The sequence below is a fragment of the Gallus gallus genome, chromosome 22 (assembly GCF_016699485.2).
Source record: "Gallus gallus isolate bGalGal1 chromosome 22, bGalGal1.mat.broiler.GRCg7b, whole genome shotgun sequence".
NCBI classification, from domain to species: Eukaryota; Metazoa; Chordata; class Aves; order Galliformes; family Phasianidae; genus Gallus; species Gallus gallus.
In genome coordinates this window covers 3,981,899-3,997,505 of record NC_052553.1, presented here as the reverse complement: position 1 = coordinate 3,997,505, position 15,607 = coordinate 3,981,899, and positions in this window count along the sequence as shown.

Below are 15,607 nucleotides of genomic sequence, written 5' to 3'. Positions count from 1 at the left end.
TTGAAATACTGGCAATTCTGTTTAAGCATAAGAAAGAGCTTTTTGTTGTGAAGGATTTCCTAGAGAGGCTGTGGAGCCTTCATTGCTGGAGATATTTAAAACCTGGACATGACCATGGGCAGCCGGCTCTAACTCATCCTACTTTGAGGAGGACTTTGGACTGGATGACTTCCAGAGGTCACTTCCAAACCACAGCTATTCTGTGGTTCTGTGATTTAAGAATCTAATCCATATTGAAAGGCAATGAAGATAACTGTCCTAGACTTGGAAATGGCTTTTGAAAGTGAGACTCAGGCTCCTCCATCACTTACAGTGCTGAGTGGAGGAATAATGTAATCCCTTGAAAAAACTGTTTGAGTTGAGAGCACCTTTCTCAAGCTTGCACATAAATGTTTAGCTCTAGTGCTTGGTATGAAGCACTTCAGAACTTTTTAGCATGTTTTTAAATCCCTGCAATGCTTCCATCCACACAAGTAATTATGTAACGCTTAAAAATAGCCTTAATTTGTTTTAAACTTTTGAATTTTGCAATAGCAAAGATGAAGTCGCAAGGTAACAGTTCCTTTTACTTACATGGTCATTAAATACAGAACTGATGAAGAGTTCATTGCTTAAAAGGTTAGTTTCCTAAAAATGAAAGGGAACCAAGTAATGTTTGCTGTGCCAGGGCTCATTTCTTCTGCCTACGAGGGACAATAAGCATAGCATTTGAAAGGTCATTGGTTCTTTTGTATGCTAATAAACAATTAGCATGGCTGGGGGGGAGGGGGAGGGGGACACGTGGCATCGACTTCTTTAAAACGTATTTCTGAGCACATTAACAATTCGTGAGAAGTTAAGAATACTGAAGCTAATATGTCCTGGATGATTTCTCAGCCATCATTTTGGTCTGTGTGAAAATAGTGCTATTTAATCAGCTCTGGCTAACAATTATTTTTCTCCTCAACGAGCACCTTCTGCGACTTCAGTTCACCCCTGAGATTATTATTTTTCTTATTGTAACATTTTATAGGCGATAAGGAAAAAGATTTAGAAAAAGAAAATAACTGACTTTTCCTCCCAGGCAGTTATGATGGTGTTTGCATATGAGAAACATGTGCATAGAATCTAAATTTGATGCTATTCCAGTCATTTCATTGCAGAGGTAGCAGTGAAATTTCACGCATTCTGATGATTACCATCCCTCCCTCTATCCCCCCTTCATTCCCTGCCCCTCTACTCCCCACACTGTGGTCAACTGTCAGTAAAGGGCAATAACTATGATTGTGGATGGAAGTACCTAACTTGCTGAATGCCAAATACTGCAGATTAAATAGTACACACAAAAGACTTGCTCTTCCTCTTTCTGAATTGCTCAGGAACATCTGCAGGGTAGTAATCAATTTTTTATTATTATTATTTTTTTTTTAACAAATCATTGGAAAACACGATTTAGACTTCCTGGAATGACTTTCACCTGTCCTCTTTTTTGACTTTGCTTTCATATTAGCTTTCCTTTCCATTTTTTTGGATGCCAAGGGCTGTTCTCTTGCAAAGTTTCCAGGATGCAGTAACACTGAGACAGGATTTTTTTCATACAGCATGAAAGCTGCTGCTGCACGGACACTTGTGGTGAAGCTGGGTGGTTGGGAACATGGAGGGATAAAAGCAGGTAGGGTCCAAGCATGCTTTCTGCCTACAGTCCTGTTTCTTGTTAGGTGTATATTGGTGTTGGAGGGAGACTGGAAGCTCATGTTGATCTGCAATAGTTGACATTGTCCTTGCTGTGTCCCCAGGCTGTTTCCAGCGTGCTGCAGAGCCCATTCTTCTCAGTTTGCAAGTCTCAAGAGCATTATCCAGCACAGCCTTTCTCTCAGCCTTAGGAAACATGCAGCTCTGATCATGGAGGAAAACTATATGAATGCCATGCATACTGGATGTGGAGTCAGCTTTGAATATTCTAATGCCAAATGGAGGAACAAGCTATGCATGTAGCAGAGCTGGACAGAGTGGAATGAATTCTGCTGTAATTGAGAAATCTCAGACAAATGATGAAACGTTAGCGAACTCACCTGGTGAAGTGGTAGAGCAGAAAACTTGTAAATGTTCAGGTGAATGTGTTCAGGATGCACGTTGTATCGTAGCAGAAATAGAACGTCAGGACCAAGTGCTCAGCAGTAGCTTTGTTGGGACTGCAGCGGTTAACTGAGGTCAAGGAGATGACTATTGCCAGTCAAGCATGTTATCTCCTGCAATTACTACCACTACAAATAATGCTTGAGATGAACATTGGAAATAATGGTCATTATCTTTTGAATAGTCTCGTATCTCCTTGCTTGTAGGGCTCCTTTAGTTTACAGAAATCTTCAGGTACGTGAGTTATTAAATAACCTGCACTTTTTTTTTTTTTTTTTTTTTTTTTTTTTTGTGAGAAGTCTATTTATAGTGCCAAAACAGCAGCCAAAATGTCTTCATCTGCTTCTATCACATTGAAGCCTTCCAGTTTGCAAGTTTATGTCAGTAGTGTCGGGTACAACTTCTCTTGCTTTTCTTTGTTTATTTTTAATTACCTTTTTTATAGTTTTCAGCACACAAAGCAATCAGACTATATGAAAGCATGTTAGTGAGCAAAGATGTTCCTCCATAAACAGTAAACAACGGCACATTTCTTAGGCAAGGTTTGCAGCACTCAGAGTTGCCTAAGACATGAAAGTGTTACATTGCACTTTGGACGTGACTGATGGCTTATGAGCCACCAAGAGGTAACAGAGTGGGAGAAGAGTGGAAGAGTCTCATACGAAATAGTGTTGTGTAGATTAATTAAATTGGTAGCTATGATAGGCAAGTAGTACAAGGACATTATTCCAAGTACTGCAATAACTTTCCTAAACCCTTGTGACAAAATCTGAATTTCAGTTTATTCATAAATAGGCTGTTAAGGATTAATATTGGGTTGGACTTGATGTTCTTAAAGGTCTTTTCCAACCTGAGCAATTCTATGAATATAGAAGTGAACGGGCCATTGATTTTCCCTTCTATGAACTTCTTTGAGGCTTGCTAAAAGTTTGCACACAGAGAGAGAGCATTTTCAAATTTGTAAAGCTGGGGGGCATGGGAGGGCTGAGGTGAATGTACAGATGACCACTTTCCATCCCCTGACCAGTGTGTTGATTCAGGGACTGAATTGCAAATCTTTGTTCAACTTGACTCAGACGGCTTGGCTCATACACTCAATCTAGCTAATACATGCTTGTTAGCTATCTTAATAGATTTTTATTTATAGGTTTGAAGAATGGAAGAGACCATTCAATCATTTTGTCTGACCTCTTTACAAAAGTAGGTCATAGAATTGCCGTATTAATGTCAATTGATTGCTGTAACTAAGGGATCGAATCAGTGAAGACAGTGCTTAGAGCAGTGGGTTATACTCACATCTAATAACTTTTCTAGATGGACTGCTACTGATGCTGCCACTATGCTAACATAATCTGTTTATCATTGATAAGCTCGTCCTAAAGCCTCTTTCTCATGAATAATCATTCATAAAGTGAATTTAGAGGTGGTCAGAGGTGGCCTTTAATTTTGAACACTGTATATGCTTCCTAGATAGTCTAGGCTTTATTTCATTTGTTATCCCCAAATCCAACTGAAATCAGCAAATCCATTACCTTCATAGTCTCCAAAGACTGGCAAGAGATACTTAGTGCTGTAAAACCACTGCAAAGTGAACTGAAAATCTAGAAATAGAGCTGGAAAATGGAGGGAATTTTCATCATGATATTATGAATTTAATTTCTCCCTCAAATAGAGATGGCCAAGGTACATTTTCAATTTTTTTATGACAAAAGCATTTTGCTGTATGTTGGTTGGTAGTTTTCTGTGTTTAAGATCTTGAAACATTGGTTGGATGCAACTTCTGAATTAACTGAAAACAAATTGATTAATTCTTTCTAGATAGGTTAAAAGCTTTTCCTTTGGCTACAGTCAGCACATGAAAGTGTATCTACGCTGCTCTCTTATATTTTCCTAGCATTTTTAGTAGCAATGAAGTCAAGAGAGCATGTGAGTGTGGTGCTGGATAGCGTCTCAGCTTGACATCCAAGGGAGCGAGCACTTTCAGTATTGAGAAGTCAGTTCCAACTCAGTGCTTGCTTTAATTCTGCGTTTCTTTGCTGAAAAGGACAAGAGTATCCTAAATTGGTGAGATATTTTGACAGTTTTCTATATATATCAGTATGTCAGCTGGGAAATTGCCCAGGACTGTGGCATCTGATGTAGGATATCCAAGAGCTCTTCCTGACATCCTGTCTGACCCACATTTGAACTGATGAGCTGGTCTGTAAAGTGCTCTGTAGTAATGACCAATATCCACATTATCCAGAAATTAAAACTGAAAGACAGCTACTTTGGGTGCTTACTCACAGGTCTTTTTTTAATGGAGTTTTGCCTCCTAATCACGTGTCCGTACAATGTAGTTGGAAACCAAATGCTGTGGAAAATTTACAGTACCCCCCTGAGCTCCATTGAGCAGAGAGCACTTCTCAATTCCAGAGTGAGCTGCAAAGCTGAAACTGGGCAAAGAATTCATTATTGTAATGATAATAATTTACACTTGCACGGAGCTTTCATCCAAGAAAATATCATGTTAGAATTTTCCCTTCATGGTCTCTTGAAGACATGGTAATTTCACCTTCATAAGTATTGATATTATATTTACCTTTGCTGTTTTGGAAGGAAAAAAAATGAGGATGATTGTAGTTTGTACAGCCCAGTGTTTATTTTAACAATATTTTGCATTTATATCGTATTTTTCATCTTAAAATCTGAACGTGGTTTTGAAACACTAGCTTGAATACTTGGCAGTACCCCTATTATGTAGAATTACTCCACTGCTGCATACATGAGGAAGCTGAGGTAGTAATCTCCTGGGCGCATTGTTGCTTCCCTTGAACTAAAGGGAAGCAATAAGGTGGTGTGCATCTCTGGAAGCAGGATCCCATTACCAAGATCAAAGCCAGCGGTCCAACTGGGCGGTGTCCTCAAATACCTCCTTCTGCTTAACTGGTTTGCCGAAGGCAGATGTTACACTTGAATGTTTTGGTGAAGTGAGGGCAAGTCTATGGCAAAACTGGTGTGCAGCTCTTAGGGTTGGATCCAACACACCTGAAAATTAGCAGAGATTTTGCCCCCCGCCCCCCCCCCCCCCCCTACACACACACACACACAATTTCAGTTAAATTCTTAATATCTCCTGCTATATGCAATGCGCAGTATCTTGCTTTTCTTCTCATATGTGGTAAATATAGCTGATGTTGCTTCATTTGATGTATAATATATTCCTCATACAAAAGCCCTGTTTTCTGAAAGATTTTATTGTCTTTTTTGGAGGCTCTGCATAAATATACAAAAGCCTATTTCTAATTTTATCCTTTTTTTCTCCTGCAATTCTCTATGCACTATTTACTTTTTTAAGAGATGAAATTGCATTTTTTCTCCCCCAAAAGCTGTAGGGAACCTTTCGCTTAAGCATGTGCAAGCAGCATAAGGCAGACCAATAACACAAAGTCAAAGCCATTTCATAGAAAGTGTTTCATAAATGCTAATTGAGCTAAATGAGCTTAGAAAGCGTTTTACAGAGAAAATATCCAAAATACAGGATGGATTGCGAGATACATTCCTTTTATAATATATTACTGCAGTGTTATGCTGCTGGATTTATATATCAAATTTAACTACTGGTCTTGATTATGTCATAAAGATTTCATAGATTAATCTTGTACTTTTTGGTTTTTTTTTTCTCTCTGCCAGTAATCCACTTTATTAATATTAACTGGTGGTGGAGAGTGACAAATTTTGATCAAGCCTCAACTTCTAATGAATTCCAATTAATGGATAGAGACATTATTATGTCTCAGTCTTTCTCACAAGTATTTCACTACTTTAAAAAGACACTTTGGCTCTGCAAAAATTAGAAATCACACCAAAGTCATCACTAAACATAAAAGTGTGAGAACGATCGTTTCAGCAGTTAGCAAAGGAAGAAATAATATTTTTGTTATTTATTTAACTTTGTATCATATAAATGCACTTAAAACTCTAGAATGTTAAACTGGGACTACCTGTAGGAATTCATGCAGCACAGTAATGTTTAATGGGTGGGTTAATGAATTTATTACTGCTACATCCATCAAAACAGCGAGCAGTTTTGTTCATGTTTTCACATGTGTAACAGAGGTCATAGAGCTTCAAGAGAATACTTCTTTATGAAAGAATGTGGCTAGCATTCAGCAGTGTGTTGCCACTCATCCAGCGAACCAGCATCCAGTAGGCAACCATGGACTGTCCCTCATGCAGTGGGATTCCTTGCCATGAGCAGAACTACAAATATTCCAGATTTTCCAAAGTTTTTCTAAGGCATGTATCAGGAAATCCCCCTCTTCTAACTTTGGTCAGTTTGTCGGAACTGTGTTTGGGCCTCCTTGGGAGAAGCATTTTTCCATCTGAATATATCAACCATTGTCTCAGGAAGATGGCTGACTGCCACCTCCGAATTTTTCTGCCAATTGAACTGGGAGGAGAGCCTTAACAGTTCAAGGATTGTGTTGTATATCTTTGTCAGCAAGCAGCATCTGTCAGAGAAGGCAGTCTGTTGAATTCCATCCAATATCCCTAGTAATCTTAATCTGGAGACCGAGGTTCAAGAGGGGCTTAAAATAAATATGTGGACAGAACGTTAACTAAAGCTCTTCAGTACTTGTAACATAAGTTTATTTCTCCCTATCCCCACTTCTTTCCTTGCTTTCTTTCCACCAGTGCCCTTATTAATGAACTGTGAAAGCTGACATTTCCAATAAGGAACAATTAAATCTGAAACTAAATTAAATGAAGTCATTCATTTACAAAATAATAGCTAACTAGCATGAGGATGGTGAAAAATGATTGCAAGTCATGGGGAAAAAAAAAAAAAGGAGTAAATTAAGTCTGACTACATTAATGTTCTTTAAATTCTGCTGCTGTTCGGAAAATTAAATGGAAAACATCTTATTAGCTATCTTACATGTAAGGTAATAATGTGTGTATTCAGCATGACAAGTGCTACAGGATAGAAGTTCTTCACAGAAGTCACTGTAAGTAAGGTACTTGAATTCTTAACTTTTGGCACTCTGTTGCAAAGGTGCAACAGCAGGTCTGGAGCAAGGAGGTTGCTTTGTAGCTGCTCTTGCATTGAGCTTTATCACACTGGTGAAAAGCAGCATTGATGGCCAGTATATTTCAGTAAGGCCAACTTACTTTTCAATTTGGGTAATGGGGGTAATAGTCTCTGGAAGTTTGGATTGTATGTAGCAGCGTGGCTGCATTTCTCGTTCCCTGTCTAAGGAATTTGCTGGATCCACCTCCATCTCCATAGTGTGGGAAATGCTTGCAGAATAGGGACAGTATCAAGAACTCATCCGAAGGGTCTGATTCAAGCAATGTATCAACAGTACTCCAGTCACTCTGCATTTTCAGCTTCTGTTATACTGCATAAGGATGGGATTTGCTTGAAATGTCAGTAGTTCAAGGCTTCAGTGCATCTGCAATCATTTTCAGGGCTCTGATGGCTTTACATGGGTGTAGAATTTTGTTCTTGTATGAGACACTTCAGGTAAGGGGATAAATTCTTGGGAGCTGGCATTCCAGAGCTGACACCATGTTATTCTATGTAAAGTCCATCCAGTCCCACCTGTTGCTCTTGCAGGTGGATATTTCAGGCTGTCCATCCAACATTTACCCAGCGTGCTGATTGCGTTCCAACCAAACCCAACCCAGGAATGCAGATGTTTGTAGGAACATAATGGGAAAGAACACACACAGCTTGATTGTAAGGGAGTGCTGATTTACTGTCACCAGCTCTAGCTTAAGGTTTGCTACGCTACTTCATGCATTTTTATTTAGAAATACTTCCTAAATTAATCTGTGAATCTCTTGACGGCCCAAGTTAATTTTGCAATCAATTATTCTTCTGGGGATTTGTAGTGTTCATGGCTTTGCCATAAGAATTGGAATTCTATTTGAATTAATGTAGAAAAGCCCTAACCTTCTTGCATGCATGCTCCAAAACTCACATGGATGGTTATGGTTGATTTTGGTTGGCCGAGTCTGAGGAATATTTAAACAGGAGATTTGGACCCAGGTTTAAAAAAAAAATAGTGATTTACTCATTTATACTTGAAGCTCTTTCGTTTTGTAAAACAAACAACCTGAATAAACATGTCAGAGAAGATTAAAACCTCATTAAAAAGTGTAAACAGAGTGCAAAGGGAAAAAAAAAAAGGAAAAAAGCTTGGCTGAAATGAATAATGGTAATAATAAAATCACGAAACAATATTGCTAGTTAAAAGTCCTGTTAAAGCGAATGTACCGTTGAGATGGGAAGCAGAGCTGCTGTTATCTAACACTCAGGCTGGAGATTTCTTTTCAATAATTTGATAACATTTTAATGAATAAATTAATAACATTATCCAGGAAATGGAGTCCATAGATAAAGTCAATTCCTCGCCAGTTCCCAAATCTAATCAGAGAAGTTCTGTTCGGGGATGGTCAGCAATGATACATGTGCTCAGCAATATTTTTCCCTTCCCACCTAGAAGGAGACACAACTGCTGAGGCTACCACAATGGCACTGCATGCCTAAGAGGTTTACTCTACAATATTAATGCAAATTACACCTTTAAGGCTGGCAATTACACATTATTTTACTGAGGTGAGCAGGATTGTTGCATATTTACCTTAAAAATGCTAAAGAAAACACTCTATCTTCTTTTTAAGTGACATGCTTTTAAAGACAAATTCACAGAGAAGGAGAAATATTACTCTTAGTAGAAGAAGCATGTAGATTTCGAGAAAAAAGATGGAGTTGTGTTAATGTATTGCAAATGCATGAGATCTGTTTTCAAGATTTAAATAGGTAAGAGGTGTGTGTATGGGTAAGAGGGGAAAAGGAGTAGAGGAAAGAACTCCATGAAGGACAGAGCAAAAGAAGTGCAGAGAAGCAGCATTTCCATAGCAAATGTCAGGATCAGGAGAAATGTATTTTTGAATTTAAGGTAAAATTTAATACAAAAGGAGCACTGTAATCTGGCTTACAGCAAGTAGCTTATGATGACACCCTTGTTTTCACTTTGACAGAAGGCTGCAACAGTAAATACTGTAATTGTCTGCCTGGCCTTTCCGTTGAGGTCAAGAATAGGAATTTTTAATAATAAGACCTTTATTCAAGGCTCTGGAGATACCTGAGTTAGTGATGGATGAACTTGTATGTCTTCAAAGCAAAGTTCTGTGTAAGCAAGTGTACAAGCTTGAGTGCCAGAAAGACTATAGCTGTTAATAGTTCCCTTGAGCTAATTAGCCCTGATTCTTACTTGTAGGTTATGGAGCACTGTGCGATGTAGACAATCTCTTGATTGCCACAGCATCGTTTACAAGAGTGCCCCTAGCAGCACTCATCATTTCTACAGCCCACCTGACGTCTGGGGAAAAATCCTCTTCATAACAACAGGATGTAATCCTCATCCTCTCCAAAATATTTGACAGATAGTTGCTCTTTGTTCAGTATTGTCCATGTGCTGTCAGATTACTTCTCATTTTTCCCCTCCACCGTGTCTCCCTAATAAGTCTTTACAAACTGAGCCTAGGTAGTCCACCAGCAGTGTTAGTGACACAGCAGTACAGAAAAGCTAATTGTGACCTGGAATGGCTGCAGCAAGGAACCTACATGGGTGCAGGGACATCATTGTGGACGAAGTCCCAGTGACTACAGTCCCTGAGCTGACATTTTATGTGGTCTGTGCTTCATCGGTGTTTTTCCTTGTGCAATTCTCTGTTTCTTAAGGTGAAGTGCTAGGTACAGAACATTGCTTCAGCCAATGTTGAAATTTAAAATTTCTGCCTGTTTCAAGGAAGTTATTTGAGTCTGCGTTTAATTTCAGTGCTTGAGAAAGACACGCAGAGCCTGTTTAAAGCCAGAACACCTCACAAGGGTGTGGGGACCTGTCATTTACATTTCATTCAAAGCCCAGGGAGGTTTTCTGCAGAATTTGCCCAGGATTATGAAGACAAATTAAACCGTGCTTAGGTGTTCCTCTTCCCAAACTGCATCTACTTGATCACGCTTCCGAGACATCTTACAAACATTGCCTACAATTCTCCTGTCAAAGCAGCCCACCTCAAAAAGCAGTCATATAATGCCGTGTATTAAGGAATACGTTATTCCAGAATATACAGAATTGTAAAATATCATGGATTTGGACCTCAGAGCTCATCCAATTCCAGTCCCCCTGCCTTGGGCTGCTTACCCCCACCAACTCAGGCTTCCTAGGGCCCCATCTATGGCTTTGCGCATGTCCAGGGATGGGGCACCCACAACTCTGGGCAGGAGTGCCAGCACCTCACTGTCCTCTAAGTAAAGAGTATCTTCCTGATGTCTAACCTCATTTTCCCCTTTCTTGTGTAAAGCCATCCCCTCTTGTCCTGTCACCATCAAACCATGTAAAAAGCTGGTCCTTCTCCTGTGTATAAGCTTGGTTTGCTTTTTGCTTCTTCTATTATGTTCAGTGTGAAAGGATATCCAAAGTCTCTTTCTTTTCAAGCCAGAACTGTACTTTCCTGATCATAGATATTGAGTATGGACAAGTAACCTACCTCAGGCTGATACACGTGCTTATAAATGTACAATATTTTCCAGTTCTTGTTAAGTACATTAAAGTAAATGCTGCTGTTAGACTTGTGCTCTGTAGACACCAGAAGTTCTCTAGGGAGAGCAAGAGAAAAAGGTGAATAATTTGTTCTTCAGTCCTTTTTTTTTTTTTCTTTCTCGTATGTGTGCTATTTTCACTAATGACAGCAATAGATTCACCTTGATCTACTTAACAGTGTTCTTTTCCTGTTCATAAGTCAGTATATTTAAGTTTATTTCAGGAGGTACAGAACGCAAGCTGCTCAGATTGGATTAGCAAGATGTCTCGCATACGATCCTACCAATGGATCAGTATTTGAATGATTTTCAGTCTCTTGTAGCTCACATTTGATTAAAATGATGACCCTGTGCTTAATGCATTTAAGCAGAAGCCCAAAGTCCTGCCTGCACTGGGAAAGGCATTGCAGAATGGAAAGTTCACATTTTTCCCTCTGGGGCCAACTGGGTAAGTGCAGCTGTTTGTGATGTGGAGTGGCTGATTTTCACACAGCGCCTGTGCAGCAAAACAACAGCAGCTCTTGTCAGTCCTACTGCTGTTTGTGCCTGCCTTGGACTTTTGTTGTCCTTCTGTTAAATGTTTGTGTAACTGGAAATCCTGATCGGTATTACCAGTTTCTTATGACTGCTTTTTATGTTAAAGACTATAGTCGTGTGGTTGTGAGAAAGTTTATTTTCATTTTACAGTATGTCTTTAGTCCTGGCAGCTGCCGAGGTGGGCTCAAACTCTTAATCAAGGTTGCATCCTGGAACAGAAGGCAAAGCAATAACGTGTTAGTAATGGAATAGGAACTAGCATGAAGCGCACGGTAAAGTTCATGATTTAATGTTGATGGGTGAATGAGTGGCATAGGGGGTACTGTAGCACAAACTGATTTAGAAAGTATCATTCCTTGTCTTGCATTCACTCAATATAAAGTAGAAGTATAACACTGAATGGGAAGAATCATCCCCTACACTGAAAACATAATATTGGCAATAATAGGCAAAAAATGGGGCAAAAAACTTTCTGGGCTTTCCTAAAGAATCACAAGGACTGTTAAGGAAAGGATTGGACCAGGTATACATCATAAAATCCTGGAATTTTTAGGATTGGAAGAGATGCCTAGGAGTCCAACCTCACCCCATCCTCACCATGCCCACTAAACTGTATTCCTCAGTGCCACATGCACCCTTTTCTTGAAAACCTCCAGGGATGGTGAGCCCCCCATCTCCCTGGGCAGCCTGTACCAATACCTCAGACGTTGAATGAATGGGTGTTCAAGTTACTTAAGTTATGGAATGTTCCAGTTTATAGTGGACTTATTCAGTGATGGTAATAAAAACCCTACTAATAATTCATAACTGAAATGATAATTTTTTTCAGCATGTTTGAGATCTGGAGAGGAAAGATGGTTTTAAGCAAAAAAGGAAGCATAGCAGAAATGTTAAGTCATTGCTTGATACAGTGATGAAGCACCTGGTAGGAAGGCAGTGCCAAACCAGGGGAGCTCAGGTGCATGCAATGTACCTGAGTGACTGGAAGGGGCAGAGCCAGGATCCACCCCTTCCCAGACCTCATTTAAGGGTTGGCAGTGGAAGCAATGGTATTTTACTGGAGATCCCTGTATGCATGAGGCCTTCTGAAGGTAAGCAGCTACTTTCCTTTATATTCCTCTTCACAAATGTTGGCCAAATAGTCTTTCAGGCTTTCTAGTCTGGGTTGATATGAATGCTAAGTTTTCAAAGCTGAGTTTTACTTTTTTTTTTTTTTAACTAAACAGAGGTGTGTTTTGTCATTGTAAGGCTGGAAATCATGATTGGAACTGAGATTGTGCTGAGTGGACCATATAATGACTGCAAATGTTTCTGCTTGAGTTTTTTTCTTAGGATTAAAAGGAATGCAAAGTGCAGAACAGTGCATTTACCTATTTTACAGACTTTTGTTATGCATGGAACAAAAAGCGATATCTTCCCAGAAGTTTTTGTTACTGTTCTTTTTGATATAACTTTTCAGTTTCTTTTTGTTAATCAAATGCTGATGATTACTGCTAGAAAGAGCTGTGCTGCAGTGATTTGTATGAGTCTTGAACAGCATTACCTGTTGTTGAATCTGCACTGTGTCTAGTAGTCTTGATACAGAAGCCTTATGGGCTGAAAATTGAATCTGTGGGTACACTGAAAATAGCTTTTTAGAGTTTATATGTAGTGTGTTTTGTACAAGTTAGATATGGTCAGTGAAAGCCTAATTACTGGCTTAGAAAAGATGTTGATAGTAATGTAGCATCTGTATGAAAATAATTAGCATGTTTGCCTTGCTACTTAAGTCATTTATTCCCTAATCAGCTGCCCTGGAACCTCCTTTTCCCGCAGACGCATGCGCTTACCTGAGGTTTTCAGGTATTAGTATTAGCAGTATTAATACTGTTGTTAATTAAGCTTGACAGGGCTCATGAGCTAGAGGGTGGGAGCATGGAATAGAGAGATGGAGAAAATACTGCAAAAATGAATGCAAGTGAATGTTGTTGGCTACTTGAGTCTGTTTGTGAACTTGTATTCATGTCAGCTTCTCGTTTGTTTTGTATTGTCTTAGGCAGAGAAAATGTGATTACATAATCCCTGTTTAAAAGTCTGTTTCATTTTTGAAAGAGAAGTAATGGAAGGAGTCAAAAATAGGTATGAAATGCCAAAGAACCCATGTTTTGAGATGGGTTTTGATGAGAGCCGGTATAGTGTTGTTGGGATTACTACAGGTAGATTTGATGATGTGGAAGTCTAATTGCATGGGCTTTTGTTTTTGTTCTGTTAACAACAGTTCTGAAATGTTATAGCGGAAGACAAAACTCCTTTGCAGGAGTTTGAAAGCTTAGGTTTGATGCATGTATTTGTTTCTAAATGGTAACATTAGGCTCTGTTGTAAGCACGAGTATTGCTTGCATAAAGTATTCTGCTTTCTCTATTAAGTATTTCAGAACAACCATAAACTTTCATCAGTCACTTTAATTGACAGATTCCTTCAGTTCTTTTTGTTTCTGAATAATTAAATATTTCCATCTTCATTTAAAAAAAAAAAAAAAAACAACAAAACCAACCAACACCTGAAACTCTCAAAAGCTGTGAACGTTTTTACTGTGTTCCATCCCTTGGCACTTGCTTTTCCTCAGAATTTGTCTCAACAAAAAATCCCTCTAACTACTCTCCTTAAGTTTTATGGTCCTTGCAAGAATTCACATTCCCCAGTGGTCCTTCTGCTACTGGTCTTTCACACTTAAATACAGTGAGGGAAGAGTGCTCTTGCTTTCATATTTTGGTCTTTGTCTTCTCTTCTGTGAGAAGAATTACTAGCAGGAATATTTGAAGTCATGAGGATCCTGCATGGTGTCCAAGGAGTTGGCAGTGACTCAGACCCATCTGTTTGGTGCAGTGATTTGGGTTTTGGAAATCTAAGTAAGTCTCTGGTCTTGCAAGCAGATTTACAAGCGTTGTTTCTTGGGCCTGTAGAGTATTCCTACTGATTGCACCGAAGAGCCAATGTTGACTCAAACAAAATGGTGTCTTGGTGTGTGGTTTACTGGCTGAGGTGTGTTGTAGTTACCTTATAACTCCAATGTTCTTCCTATCAGATGAATTCTCTTTTGGTTTTCTGCTATACCCTCTGGTGCAGCTCTTGGATGATGTAGGTCAGTTTCTGGTCCTTCAGTAATGCTGAACACAATGCTGAATTCAGGTTCACTGTAGCATTGCCTGCAATCAGAAAGCTGTTAGTGACACACTTGCATACAGTTAGCATTGATTACATTATTCTAGCTAGTCTAAGCATGAACACTTGTGTTAATTTGCTTTCCTTTGTCCATGTAGCAACCTGTAAATCTTGTTTTCTCTGAGGATTTTTTTTTTTTTAAAAGCAACCTGTGGAGGCTTAATAAAGGTTAAGATTTAATAGCATTTGCAGTGACTTATTTGATTTGGATCTGCCTCAGACTGAAACATGGTCAGCCTTGGGCTGGCAGAGGTGCAGTTCTGTGTGATCAGTCATGTGGATGAGAAAGTGTTTTTTTTTTTTCTTTTTTCCCAAACATATCTGAAGAAAGCTCAAGGGTTTTAATGCTGATTCTGTAATCCGCTCTTCCCTTATATAAATGTAGAGGGAAGAAAGCTGTTGCTGTATTACAAAGAGTAACTTTGGTTTTGAGGTAAATAAGTAACATTGGCATAGTATTCAGCTCAGTGACTCAGTTCTTCAGCAAATAAATGTCTACTCTTCATTGTATGCCTGGTAGCTATGAGAGATTCTGGCTGCAAAAACATCCGCTTGCCTCTTAGTCTCAACAGGTCATGGCACTAAACCAACCTTTCAGAAGTAATTAGGGATCTCTTCCTTTCACTATGTGTGTGATAACATGGAGCTGTTTTGCTCCATTTGTCCCTGACTGCTTATGCTGCAATGGACTGTTTGAAGTCTTATTGCTTGTTTTGTAAACACAAATAACCTTTGTGTAACGTTTAGCTTTTTTTTATTACAGAATTACATTGAATGTTCAATGGGGGGACTTACATTGTTTGGTGGTGGTTGTTTGGGAAAGCAGATTCAGGAAGGAGTTTCACTTAAGCAGCGTTTCTTGAAGATCTGAATTCTCTCTTCCCACTACATTCCTTCTGGAGTTCTGTATGTGAACTTTATTCTTGTGTCTACAAGCCTGAAGTAGACTCTTGATCCTGTTCACGTTGATGAGATTTTTGTCATTGGCTGAATAAAAAGCTAGGGTGTAATGTCTTGTGATTATCAGAGCATCATTCCTATTGAGAATAGCGTGTATTTATCCCTGCTGGTTCCAGTGTCAGTGATCTTCCTTCCTGCCCTCAAAGTCCCATCATCCACCAAAAATAAGTACATAAATACATTAGTTGAGGGAAGTT